The sequence below is a fragment of the Mus musculus genome, chromosome 12 (assembly GCF_000001635.26).
Source record: "Mus musculus strain C57BL/6J chromosome 12, GRCm38.p6 C57BL/6J".
Classification (NCBI taxonomy): domain Eukaryota; kingdom Metazoa; phylum Chordata; class Mammalia; order Rodentia; family Muridae; genus Mus; species Mus musculus.
Window position 1 is genome coordinate 61573274 of NC_000078.6, and position 13310 is coordinate 61586583.

The window sequence follows — 13310 nt, forward strand, 5'->3', positions numbered from 1 at the left end:
ACCAACACCATTTATTAAAGAGGTTTTAGTTCAGTGCATATTTCTGACTTCTTTATTTAAAAAGTCAGATACTCATTTATGAGTGCACCTGTGAGTGTGTGTGTGTGTGTGTGTGTGTGTGTATTTAACTCTGGATATTCAGTTCAATTTCATTGATGAATATGTCAATTTTTATGCTAATGTCAAAAATCTTTACTATTATAGCTATGTATAGAATTAAATCAGGGATGGTGATACCTCTAGCAGTTCTTTGATTGTTCAGGATTGGTTTAGCTATTCCGTGTTTTGTTTGTTCATTTATTTTCTCATAGGTAATTGAGAACTGCCCTTCCAAGGTTTATAAAGAATTGTGTTGGAATTTTTATGGGAATTTCTTATGTCTGCAGACTGCTTTTGGTATGATAAGCATTTTTATTATGTTAATCATACTGATCAATAGCATCAGAGATCTTCCCATCATCTGATATCCTCTTCAATTTCTTTCTTTAAAGACTTGAAATTTTTATCATTTAAATCTTTCCCTTTCTTTGTTAGGGTTACCCATGGTTTCTTATATTATATAAGCCATTATGAAAGATGTTGTTTACATTGTTTGGTTCTCAGTCCATTTGGCATTTGTATATACAAAGGTTACTGGTGTTTTTGAGTTAATCTTGCATCCATTCCTGAAAATGTGGATCAGCTATAGGAAATCTCTGATGAAATTTTTAGGGTCACTTATACATACTATCATATCATTTTCAAATAATATTTTGACTTCTTCCTTTCCAATTTGTATCATCTTGATCTCCTTCAGTTGTCTTATTGTTCCAGCCAAATACTTAAGTACTATATGAAGTGCACAAGCTTGTATTGTTCCTGATTTTAGTAGAATCGCTGAGAGTTGCTCTTCATTTAATTTGATGCTGGTTATAGGTTTGCTGTAAATTGCCTGTATTAGATTTGTGTGTGCACCTTGTCCATAATCTCTCTAGGAATTTTTTTTAATCATAAAAGGGTGTTAGATTTTGTCAAAAGTATTTTCTGCATCAAAGGAGATTACACTGAAAGTTTGTTTGCTTTTTTTGTTTTTTGAGTTTGTTTATATGGTGGATTACATTTGATGATTTTTATATATTGAACCATACCTGCTTCTGTGGGATGAAGCCTACTTTCCTACAGTGATGTTTGTGATGTCTTCTGAGAGTTGGTTTACAAGTATTTTATTGAATATTTTTGCAAATATGTTTATAAGGAAAATTGATGTATAATTATCTTTTTTTGATTGAGTCTTTATGTGTTTTGAATATCTGGGTAATCATGACCTCATCAAAAGAAATGTTCAATGTCCCTTCTCTATATATTTTGTGGACTAATTTGAGGAGTAGTGGTATTAGCTCTTCTTTGGAAGTCTGATAGGTTTCTTTACTAAATTCACCTGGCCCAGCGTTTTTCGTTGGTTGGGAGATTTTTAATGACTGCTGCAATTTCCCTAGGAGTGATTGATCTAAGTAAATTGTTTATCTGATCTTGACTGAACTCTACTAAGACATAACTAAGAGTACATTGTCTATTTCTTTTAGCTTTTCCAATTTGGTGGAATACAGGTTTTTAAATCATGCCTTTATTTTCCTCAGTATTTTCTTGGTGTCTGTTGTTATGTCTCCCTTTTTATTTCTTGTTTGTTAATTTGAATATTTTGCTCTGTGTTTTAATTAGTTTGGATAAGGGTTTGTCTATCTTATTGATATTCTCAAAGAACCAGCTCTTTGTTTCTGTGTTTGTGATTTCATTTCTCAGTTTGATTTTTTTATTGCCATCTACTCCTCTTGAATGAAATTATTACGTTGTTGTTTTTGTTTTTATTTTTGTCGATGTTCTAGAGCTTTCATGTATTCTGGTAAGGTCCTACTATGTGATCCTAACTTCTTCTTCTTTTTTTTTTAATGCAGGCACTTAGGGATATGTATTTTCCTCTTACTACCAGTTTCATTGGTCCTTCTTAAGTTTGAGTATGCTGTGCATTTGTTATCATTGAATTCTAGAAATTATTTCTTTTTTATTTTCATTTCCATCTTAACTCATTTTATAATCAGTGGAAAGCTATTCAGTTTCCTTGTGCTAGTAAGTTTTCTGTTGCTGAAGTCCAATTTTAATCCATCGTGGTCTGGTGGCATGCAGAGTTATTTCAATTTTCTTGTATCTTTTGATACTTTTTATTTTTTTAATCAAGTATGCGGTCATTTTTTGGGAAAGTTCCATGAGGCACAAAAAAGAATATTATTTTGTGTTTGGATAAAATGTTCTATAATATCTGTTATGTTCATTTAGCTTATAATGTCTGTTAAAGCCAGTATTTCTTTGTTTAGGATTTGTCTGGATAATCTGTTCATGGTGATATTGGTGTATGGAAGTCTCCCACTATGAATCTTTAAGAGATTAATTGATTTTCCCTCTAAAGTAATCTATTATTGTCATAGACTTGGCTTTAAGGTTCATTTCTTGTTCTTTAGTTATGTTGGGATATTTGCGGCCTCCTGTGGTAGTATAAATGGGATCTAGTAGACATGTTGCCCTGGCTGGTATGGTTTGTGTTCTTAAAATAGCATCTAGGCATCTGAGTTTAGGATGACTATAGGTTTCGGTGCTGATTTCTGGGTTTGTTTTTGCTGGATTAGTGGTTTGTTCCTTGGTTTCTATTTTCTCTCTGGGTTTTCAAAGATTATGATAGCTATGTGTTGGATCTTTTACTAGCCTGCTTGGTTGGTGTGTCTACAAGGGAGTGCCTGCCCAAGTTGGAGGATTGAATCCAGAGACCATTTTGAGTAGAGAGGTCAGGAGGGGTTGCTCTGTGAGATTCCCAGAGGATGAGGGCAATAAGGAAGGCAGACTGCAGCTGGTGTTCTCTTACATTAGGAGGAACAAGCCTGAGAGAATGGGTCTGAGTAAAGAGATGTAGAGGATGAAGTCTGAGGGAAGCTTACCTGTTTTTCTGGCAAGTATGGTCTGTGGTTGCATAAGGGGTTCCTGCTTGAATATAGTTGTAAGTTGGGGAGGTTAAGAAGAAATGGTCTGTGGAATCTACGGGCGATGTAGGCATGGAGGAAGGGGGGATGCAGCTGGTTATCTATTGCAGTGGTAAGGACATGAGACTAAGGGACTGAGTGTGGGATAACATACGTACATATACAGAGACATATGGAGGGGTGGAGAAAGTCTCTGGGCAGCTTACATGGTTTTGTGGTGGGGGGAGATCATTCCTTCTTTCTTTCCTTGGATTCTTTCTACTTTTCCTCTCTTTATCCCTTTCTCCCTTCAAAATTGAATTCAGATGTTCACACATGCTTGGCAAGGTCATTTCCATGATTTCTATCACCAGCCCAACACTTAATCTATTAGTAATAAATCACAACTCCATATTCCTGCACAAAGAAATGTTTCAGAACTTTACTTCATTGTTTAAATACACCATGTACTAAAGAATAAAATCACATAAGCTGATTCTGAATCTACCTGTAGTATGTAATATGAAAAGTAATATATACTCTACTATAGATAGAATGCCATGAACTCTATATCATTTCATGGATCACATGTAGCATTCTAAGGCACTAGAGGGTAAACATACATATAGGTAAGTGTGAATGTGCACCAGCTGTGCTAAGCTTCATTGAAGGAGCAAGGGGTGTACAAATAGAAATACTTCAGACTTTTAAAATTTCCTTTCCTGATTCCTTCCATTTCTATGCATTTTTATTATTTAATAGCTGAATTTTTAGATGTTGAAGACTAGATTAGAGAGATGCTAGATTCATTGGTGAGTCTTGGCTAAAGATAGAGATATAAAATTAATAAATAACTTGAAGTCAGTAAACCTAACTGAGGTGGGAAGAACTTTTTTGATTGTCATTGACAAGGACAGTAAATGATTTCTGGTTCTGGGTTTTTGTTTTGTTTTGTTTTGTGTTTTGTTTTTTTGGTTTTTTTTGTTCTTGTTTTTGTTGTTGTTGTTGTTGTTGTTGTTGTTTTTGCTTTAAATCTCTGTTTATTTCCTTTACTACAACCACAGCCAGGTCACTGTCGTGAAGCTTTTAAGAACTAAGCTGTGGATGATATATGTGACCTTTTCTGTTTTAAAATGCACTACATAAGTGAGCTCTTCATTTTTATGATGCAGTTTCTCTAGTTATGAAATAAGTTCCATGATAACATTTACCTCACCATGGTTTGAAGGATTAACTTTGCTTGTAGAGACGGCATGTCTGTCTGTACTAGGATGGAAAGTGTGTGTTGGCCCTCAACGTCTATAGATGATTCCCTAGAAGCTGAATACAGTATAAGCACAGGACAGGAGAGGGACAGTCCTGTATCAATCACTTCTTTCCTATGTGTTTTTTTTCTTTTCTGGAGTAGTGGATTTCTGATTATTATTTTGGAAAATTACTTGCACGAATTTTTTTTCTTCTTGTTGGGGCAGTGAGTTGAGTTTCATCACTGAAACCAAGTTTGCATTTAGCTCAGAGTGTGAACAGATTTTACATCTTCCTTGATGGCTGCAGGTTTTTAAGGTATGTTTCTTCTGTCCTGAATATTTGTCTAGTTCTATAAAAACCATTTCAGCCCTTGAAGTCATCCAGGTCCTACACTAAAGCTACCATTGTCTCAATTTCTTAATGTGAGAATATTTAAAAACAGAGGCAAAATGCTATATTCCCAGCAGTGAACTTACATGCAAATTTCTTTTCATAACCTATTGCCAAGTTCATATTTTCCTGTTGTTACTTTCCCCCAAACTTCCTTAAACCATAGAAAAAATGCTATTGAAGGTCATATTGGTCATATTCTGATACATGTGAAACATATTATTTTGGGCTAAGTTTGATTTAAATTGGTGCCAGTGAATATTTATTTGTGTTAACTAGTTCAATATGGTGACCACTAAGCACCTATTCTGTGCAAGGCATTGCTCAGTCACTCCAAACTGAGGTATTCTTTTCTTTTATTTCTTTCTTTTAAAAAATAATCTTTACATTTCTTTATTTAGTGTGTGTCTATGCATGCATGCACCTAAGTACTATGGCATGCACATGCATGCTCAGAGGACAATGTTCCCAGACTCAACTCTCTCCTCCCACCATGCAGATTCAGGGACCTAACTCAGGTGTTTAGCTTGGTGGTAAGTGAATTTGCTTAGTGAACCATCTACTGTGTATTTATTCACAAAAAACTCCCTTGATACTGTTCATGGACTGCTGTTTCCCAGAGGTATCACACTTCTGTAAACACCAATTCTAGCAATCTTCTAAGTAGCTTGAAGTCTAGACTGGTTTAGCATAGCATTAAGGGAAATCTATGCTGTTTTTATCTGTAGTGAATTGAAGGTAGAACTGAGAACATTCAGAAAACATAAGGGAATCTTCTTTCCTTTGCATCTGTGCCACAGAATAAGCGACAACTGAAAAGGAAACCCGATGAAAATTTTGGAAGAGCAAAAGTCCAAACTACACACACACACACACACACACACACACACACACACACACACACACGCACACTCAATCAAAAGTAAGTTTGAACTCTCACTAAGTTCTCCAGGTATTTGCATAGTTATTTATATTCTCTAGCCTCCCAGAGGAAGTATACTAAATGTGTACATTTTTTTATTAGATATTTGCTTCATTTACATTTCAAATGCTATCCCATAAGCCACCTCTACCCTCCCCTCGTCCTGCTCCCCAACCCACACACTCCCACTTCCTGGCACTGGCATTCCCCTGCACTGGGGCATACATTTTAAGTAATTTTGTGAAGGAGTCACAGCATAAAGCTCCCGGGACTAATGAAGTAGAGACAAGGAGGAGTGAGCTTATTGGCAGTGATATTATGGGTTTATATTTTGACTTTGACCAGTAAGTGAGACTGGAAGAAGGATTTGGTTTCTCAGGAAGGAAATGAATGGAGGTTACATCATGCCTATTTGGGTGACTAGTGGGATATGAACCAGGATTATGAATTCAAGAACAGAAGCGTGGCTATATTTGAACCAGATATTTTGGAATCATTAAGTCCTTGAAGGGCTCGTATAGACAACACCTCTCAGATAGAATCAAATTCAAAAGTAGTCCAAATAATAATGACAAGCAGATTTGAAGTAGCAGGAGGCACAGTGTCTAAGTACAGATAATTTTCCCAAAAAGTAGAAATCTCTGGAAGTAAAGATAAATTAATACAGATGGCGACTGTGCAACTGGAAACCACCCCTACCACTAAACCCCCACCTGCGGAAAAGGAAAAAACAGAGTCTAATCAGGAGGTTGCTAACCCAGAGCACTATATTAAATGCCCTCTACAGAACAGATGGGCGCTCTTTTTTTTTATTTATTTATTTATTTATTTATTTATTTATTTATTTATTTATTTTAATGATAAAAGCAAAACTCGGCAAGCAAACTTTCGATTGATCCCTAAATTTGACACTGTTGAAGACTTTTGGGCTCTATACAACTATATCCAGTTGTCTAGTAATTTAATGTCTGGCTGTGACTACTCACTTCTTAAGGATGGCATTGAACCTATGTGGGAAGATGAGTAAAACAAAGAGGAGGACGATGGCCAATTACATTGAACAAGCAGCAGAGACAAAGTGACTTCTGTCACTTTTGGCTAGAAACACTGCTGTGCCTTATTGGAGAATCTTTTGATGACTACAGTGATGATGTGTGTGGAGCTGTTGTTAATGTTAGAGTTAAAGTTGCTAAGAGAGCAATATGGACTACTGAATGTGAAAACAGAGACACAGTCACACCCATAGGGAGGGTATACAAGGAAAGGTTAGGACTTCCTCCGAAGATAGTGATTGGTTATCAGTCCCACACAGACACAGCTCAAAGAGTGGCTCCACAACTAAAAATAGGTTTGTTGTTTCAGAAGACAACTTCTGAGCATTCTCACAGGAGACTGCGTTACACAGTCGAGATTGGGAGCTGAACCAAAGCCTCATCATAGTAGAGTGGACTGCGCTGAAGCTGTTTCCATCCAAGTGTTGCTAAGATAGAAGAGAAGTCTCATTCGTTTTTGTCTTGTACTTCTGTGTTCATTCTCCTTTCCCACCCTCAATTTTTGTTAGTGTGTCCAATTTCCCAAAGAATTATAGTAGATGTCACTCCAGAACCCGCAGGTGTGTTCCTGACCCATTCTGTAACAGCCGGTTAGAATTACGATGTTGCATGCACATGTTTGCCTTTCCACAGTATTCGAAAAAGAACTTGCTTTTCTATTACCTTAGCAGGAAAGATCTGGTTTTGCTCCACTCCACGCAGTAGCAGACTTTGCTGGTGTGAGAGTCTGAGCACAACTTTCCAGCAACTTCCTGTCTCCTTCCACAACATTGCCCTTGCTGTACTCTTGCTGAGGGCTGCTAGATTTAATTCATTTGTTTCCCTCCTTGATAACGTTAGTGATTCTAGTTTCAGTTTTTCATTTGCTTTGGTTTTGTTTTCTCATGTATCATTGGTGAAGAATCCAGGAGTATGACAGAAAGATGGAATAAACATCAAATTTGTGCATTCTTTGGTAATTTCCTTGTTTTTGTTTTTTGTACCAACAAAGCTTTGCTACAAATTTTTGCATCTCATTCAAATCAGTTATCTATATCTGTGTGATCCCTAGACATAATTGTGTACTATAAAATTGTAGCACCATAATTACATTCCTAATTAGAATTAGTATGCCTGTCTTTGTATCTTTATGCTGTACATTAACAGTTTGTATTCCTTAGGTTATTTTGTTTTGGTTACAATGCCTTAAGTAGAAGAGTGGTCTCATCCATATTAAGACAGTGTACAAAACTGTAAATAAAATGTGTACAGTGAATTGTCTTTTAGACATCTAGATTTGTCCTTTATTTCTCCATTTCTAGAGGGAACCTAGAGAGTGTCTGCCCATGCACAGCCTCAGTTTGGCGCACTCCTTTATTATTATGTTTATTGCAATTTTTGATAAATTGAATAGGTAGTATCACATATGTAATTAAACAGGTGTGGCTATGTTTTTGAAAAAAGTTAAGGCACACTTTTTTGGTCATAATAAAAAATGTACCTTGCATATGTTAAAATTCATGAGAACTAGGATTTTAGTGTGTCACCATTTGATAGGAACAGTGGCTATAAACTGATTTTTGAGTTTAAGATGCTTTTACTTAATGGCCAGAAAATTAGCATAAGAAAAGTACAGAGGAACATGCATTAGGAACATTAGTGTTACTATCTGAATAAAACAATAAACAAGTATTAAGAACTAAAAACAAGATAAATTAATACAATAGTAGCTAGAAGATAACTGGGGAGTTGGTTAGTGAAGAGCATGTTCACAGTGTGAGGGCCTACATTTTGATCACCTATAACAGCATGTAAAAATGTAGGTATGGTGGGTACGTCTGTTTACCAGTCTAGGAAATCATAGACTTGCTGGCCAACTATTCTATCCAAATCTTGGAGCTCCAGTTACAATGAGATATCATGTATAATAAGGTAGAATAACTGCTATTGATCTCTGCCTCCATACAAATGCACACACTTGTGCATGTGTACATGCACACCCACACAAACACATACTCACAAAATAATAGAAAATAAGAATAAATTTAATATAGTGATTTGAGGCAACATAATTTTACATAACTCCACATATTCTGTATTTTCAGTAGTGTAGATTTGAAGGTCACATACAAGCTTAATGAACACTATGCTTAGTGAGGAATCACTCTATTGCAATATGTAAGTGTAAGAGTTATTATTGAACATAGAGTTTAACAAGATGCCATAGTTAAAATTGTTATCCCTGTAAATTGGATATGAAGTGTTCAGAAAAAGTGGACATAGGAAATTAAGAATCATACAGACTATTTTGTCAACCCAAATCTCCCAAGTCAATGTAAATATTCAAGTATAGAGAATTTACCATTCTAACTCATCATTGTGTATCAAAATAATTTAATAGTTTATTTGTTAAATTAACTGTGGCTAATTTTAAAGATTACCTAAGAGATAATATTCAACAAAAATCCCTGTCAGTACAGACTAAAATAAAATCAGAAACATTGAACTTTTCATTGTTAATACATTAAAATAAAATTGGGTATAGTTTATGTTTGCAAACTTCAAAGGCAAATATTATCAAACCACCTATAAAAATCTGACTCCATGAATGTTTTTGCTTTGCATTTTGGTTTTTACAAATGAAGTAAAGTGAAAGGGTATTTGAAGATTTCAAATATTTCCTCATTGGGGTGTGCAGCTCAGATGGAGAGCAAGCAAGAGGGTTTAAGTACAGTTCCTTGTACCTCTGACACTTTCATTTATAGCAAGTATTTATTACATACATGAGAAATGGCGCTTTAATATAACAATAGTACAATTTGAAATCAGCTACAAAAGGATGCAGGGATGATTAGGCATTTCATAAAAAGGGGCAATGGTCTAGCCAGACACTCACACAGAGTCATGCGCCAGGCAGCCAGAAGACAGCCAGATGCCTGCCTACCTAAACTTGTGATGTGGGCAGAGGGCACTACTTTGAGCAAATATGACATGGAGAGAAGGGAAGGAATTAACAGTTGGGTGGTTTATGGCCAATTAAGAGAGGGAGAAGTAGGTATGCAAAGGAAGTAAAGAACAGCCTGATGTAAGAGAGCTATACTGCCATCTGAGACCATAGAAATGTTTGGCCAGAACTGCCCCTGAAGGTCATGTATGGGTCCATGAGTCTATGATGCAGGCCTAGGTGTTGTCCCAGATGCAGGAGAACTGGCAGGATGATCAACTCAGCTACCATGTAGTCCCAGCCCACCCAGTGGTTCTAGAGTCAACCTACCACAACCTTTACTCCATCTATGAACTGCTGGAGCAGGGGCTGGTCCTGCAGAACCAAAAATGTAGGATCTCCTTGACACAGGGCAAAAATAGGATATTCAAGAGGAGTCTTAGTGAGGATCCAGTATTGATAGTGTGAAAGAAACCAGAGGTCTTGAACCAGACCAGTAAATCGCTACAAAAGCTGCTATGCAAAAGGTTATACTGTGTGACACACTGTGACACACTACAGTTTACAATGCCCGTACTACAATGAACAGGTGATAGAGAGTCAGGAAAGATGATGAGCAAAATAATACGTGCACAGAGGAACTGGAGATGTGACAGCTATGACAGCTGTGATCGGTACGAGAGAAGGGTGCAGTGGGCAGAGGAGCAATTCATTGCACAAAGGGGTTGGTGACATTTCTTTTTATTTACTCAATTTTATTTTTATAACTTTCTTTGCAGGGGAAGGTTATAAAGGTGGAGGGCAGATATGGCAGGACAGGGAAATGAGTGTGATTGGGGTATATGATGAAATTCACAAAGAGTCAGTAAAAATTATGTTACAAAAGAATAACACTTTATGTCAAGGCTTGAGAAAAATTACATTTTGTTTTTCCAGATTTAATAATACCACAATCAGCATGCTTGGGGAAAAGAGGGGGATGTTCAATGTCAATGCAAGTGATGAGCAAACCAAATTTATGAGCAGTTAATCTGCAACCCAGTAGCAATCACCTTGAAAAGGAATTTACATTAGTTCTTCCTTGGCGAGGTAGTTTGAAAAAAGATTACTATAAGACAATCTGAAAATATGCAAAAAAATTGAATATTAGTAACTATTGTTTAGTTTGTGAAATCACCTTTGGAACTAGATTATTAAGTTACATATTGTACATATGTATACATGTTTATATGGAACATCAAAATATAAAGGGGCATTCATTATGATCTGTTCATGGTAGAGTTAAAGTACATTATTATCCACGTATATTCAGCTACATATTAGAATATTACCATCAAATACTTAACGAACAGTTTCATTTCTGTGCTCATATGGGAAAGTAATATGTCTGAAGTAAGAGAGAGGAGAAGACAATAGAAGGCATGGGAATAAAGAGGAGGAGACAGGAGGGGAAGGGAGGAGAGGAGAGGAGAGGGGAAGAGAGAAAAGGAAAAGGGAGGACAGGAGAGTAGAGGGGAGGAGAGGAAAGGAGACAGGAAAAGAGAGGAGAGGAGAGGAGAGGAGAGGAGAGGAGAGGAGAGGAGAGGAGAGGAGAGGAGAGGAGAGGAGAGGAGAGGAGAGGAGAGGAGAGGAGAGGAGAGGAGAGGAGAGGAAAAGAGACAAGAGAGGAGAGGAGAGGGGAGGAGAGAAGAGGACAGGGGAGGAGAGGAGATAGAAGGAGAGAGAAGAGAAGGGAAGAGAGGAGAGGGAATATGGTACAATTTTGTATGCAAAGGCTAGACACATATTACTGATTTTATTAAAATACAACATATCTACAAATTATATTGATTTTTCTTTGTCCCTTTTTTATATACAAGAAACAGAATTAATATGATGTTGGAAGAAGATAAGGTTATTTATAGTAGTGTCTTAAAGAAAAAAGAATATATTCTGTGCTCTGCTTATGGGAAGGATCAATTTGTGCAAATTATTTGCAATCACAGCACTCTGCTGAATACCCAACAACCACAACCAATTTGAGTTTCCTGGTGGAAACTTTTAATGAGTGTTCAGATTATGCCAAACACAGTCATTTCACTGCCCTGCAATGGCAGCTTCTAATTCTGGAGTTGTCTGTGGCAAATGCTGAACTCCATGAGCAGAATATCCTCAAGCTGCCCGTCTGGGCTACTCTCTGAGCATCTTTGATTTCTGTGCATAGAAAATGGCTATAAATAATATCAGCTGTAATACAAAAGACAAACAGAACAAGATTAAAATCTTATGTATACCTGTACACAACAAACTTGAGATGAGAGTACAAGAGGAGTTGTTCTATGATGAATTCAATGCTTTTGTTATAGGTATGTATCTAAGAATTTATGAACATGACATTACAGCATTCCATTACAAAGAATAAAAAAGGATAACAAGCATCAACGTATGTTAAGATTTCTGCTGTATGATCACTTATTTCTACTTTGCCTCTCCCTCTTTCCCTTTCTCCCTCATTCCTTCCCCCCTACTTCTCCCTTTCCTCCCTCCCCTCTTGTGTTTGCTTGTGTGTGTGTGTGTGTGTGTGTGTGTGTGTGTGTGTGTGTATGCCTGTGTGTGTGTACACATATATGTGAGATGTGGGCATGCACAGGCACCCATGGAAGCCAGAGGAAAGTTCCAGATCCCTTAAAGCTGGAATTATAGACATTTGTGAGCTGTCCAATATGGGCACTGGAAACTGAATTTTGTCCTGCTGAACACAGAGCCATTATTGCAGCTCAAATCCTTTATTTGAAACAGTGAAGTTTAGCCACAAAAGCAAAGCATACTGCATTGGCTGGCTGTTCTGAGATGCACACATCTACTATAGCTAATACTTCCTAAGCTGTGTGAAAAGAGATCATTTGAAGTGAATGTCCTTTTTGAAAAAGACAGCTGTTGTCACTAAGAAGTGAGCCCATGGTAGTAACTTCTTTTAACTTAAGTTTTCTGTGAGATTATTTCTTTTCTGCAGTCATTCTCTATCTAGTTTCTGAATACAACACTTGAATTTTGAGGGACACAAAAATTAATGGTTTTCAGAATAAGTAGAATTAATTATTTAAATATTTTAATTTATTCTATTAGTACATGACATTAAAATGAAAAAATATGATGTCTTTGCTGATATGATCCTTCTCATATGTTGTCTTAAGGTAGCAGATTCACACAATGAAAGCATTCTGTGATATTTCTAGTAGGATAAATATGTAAGGTATAAATAAAGCTTCGGGAGATACGGGATATGAGTCTTGTTCTTAAGGAAGAGTTCCAAGTAAGAAATTCAAGTCTAAATTTATCAGCAGTATTTGAAGACACAAATCCATGACATCATATAGACAGAACATATAACAAAAACAAATGAAACATCTTAGCACAGAGCTAAAGGACTTTCAACGTTTCCAAGTTTGAAAAAAATAAATTCTGTAGTCTGTAACTTAAAACAAAAACAAAACAAAACAAAACAAAACAAAACAAAACAAAACAAAACAAAACAAAACAGAACAAAACCCCACAAAACCAAAAAACAAGAACCAAAACCAAACCAACCAACCAAAACCCATGAATTCACATGTTGTCACCATCTGTACTCACAGAATTATAATGGCTTTTGTTCTTGCGTTGTCCAGTGTTTAACTTGTGATGAAGTGGGCATTTTCTGACACAATAGCTCCTAGAACACTGGGCGCTCTCTCTCTCTCTCTCTCTCTCTCTCTCTCTCTCTCTCTCTCTCTCTCTCTCTCTCTCTCGTGTGTGTGTGCATGTGTGTGTGT

General features: G+C 36.6%; 1 protein-coding gene and 1 pseudogene across 6 annotated transcripts in view; both read left to right on the plus strand.

The window, feature by feature from the left end:
* Positions 1-13310, plus strand: part of Lrfn5 (leucine rich repeat and fibronectin type III domain containing 5) — a 335078-nt gene that overhangs the window by 50423 nt on the left and 271345 nt on the right. The window lies entirely within an intron of this gene.
* Positions 1799-10915, plus strand: Gm30738 (annotated as a pseudogene).